Raw genomic sequence first — 765 nt, forward strand, 5'->3', positions numbered from 1 at the left:
GAGGCCAATAATTTCGAGCTAAAACCTTCCTTGTTGTCATCTGTACAGCAAAACCAATTTTCAGGTAGTCCCACGGAGGACCCCGAACCTACATTTGTCAGTGTTTTTGCAATACGCAGACATAGTGAAAGCAAATGGTGTCAACCCTGAAGCTATAAGACTACGTCTTTTCCCATTATCATTAAGAGATAGAGCTAGAGCTTGGCTCCAGTCTCTACCATCCAACTCTGTCACTACGTAGAATGAGTTGAAGAAAGTTTTCATAGCACGATATTTCCCACCTAGTAAGACGGCTACGCTAAGAGCCCAAATAAACGGGTTTAAAAAAAAAGATAATAAATCACTTTTTGAAGCTTGGGAGAGATACAAGGACATGATGAGGCTTTGTCCACATCACGGTCTAGAAGAATGGTTGATCATCCATACCTTTTACAAAGGTCTCTTATACAACACAAGATTGACAATAGATGCCGCCGTAGGTGGCGCACTGATGGATAAACCCTACAATGAGGCCTATAAACTTATCGAAAGTATGGCCCATAACCATTACCAGTGGGGAAGCGAAAGAACCTCCGTAGAGAAACCTCCAACGAAAGGCGGCATGTATGAATTAAGTAGTCTTGACCATGTCAATGCCAAGGTAAACGTTCTTACTCAAAAGATAGACAACTTGACCATAACATCCACAGCCACCATGGATGCCGTAGCACCAAACTACGAGATATGCGGAGTTCCAGGGCATGCTTCCCCAGAATGTCAACTCTT

At 43.0% G+C, this 765-nt stretch overlaps 1 non-coding gene across 1 annotated transcript; it reads right to left on the reverse strand.

The window, feature by feature from the left end:
- Positions 1 to 295: 295 nt before the first annotated feature.
- On the reverse strand, positions 296 to 402 carry LOC127116585 (small nucleolar RNA R71). Its single transcript, XR_007801403.1, has one exon. It is a non-coding gene; the product is annotated as a small nucleolar RNA R71 (small nucleolar RNA).
- Between the last annotated feature and the right edge of the window lie 363 nt (positions 403 to 765).

The sequence above is a fragment of the Lathyrus oleraceus genome, chromosome 1 (assembly GCF_024323335.1).
Source record: "Lathyrus oleraceus cultivar Zhongwan6 chromosome 1, CAAS_Psat_ZW6_1.0, whole genome shotgun sequence".
NCBI classification, from domain to species: Eukaryota; Viridiplantae; Streptophyta; class Magnoliopsida; order Fabales; family Fabaceae; genus Lathyrus; species Lathyrus oleraceus.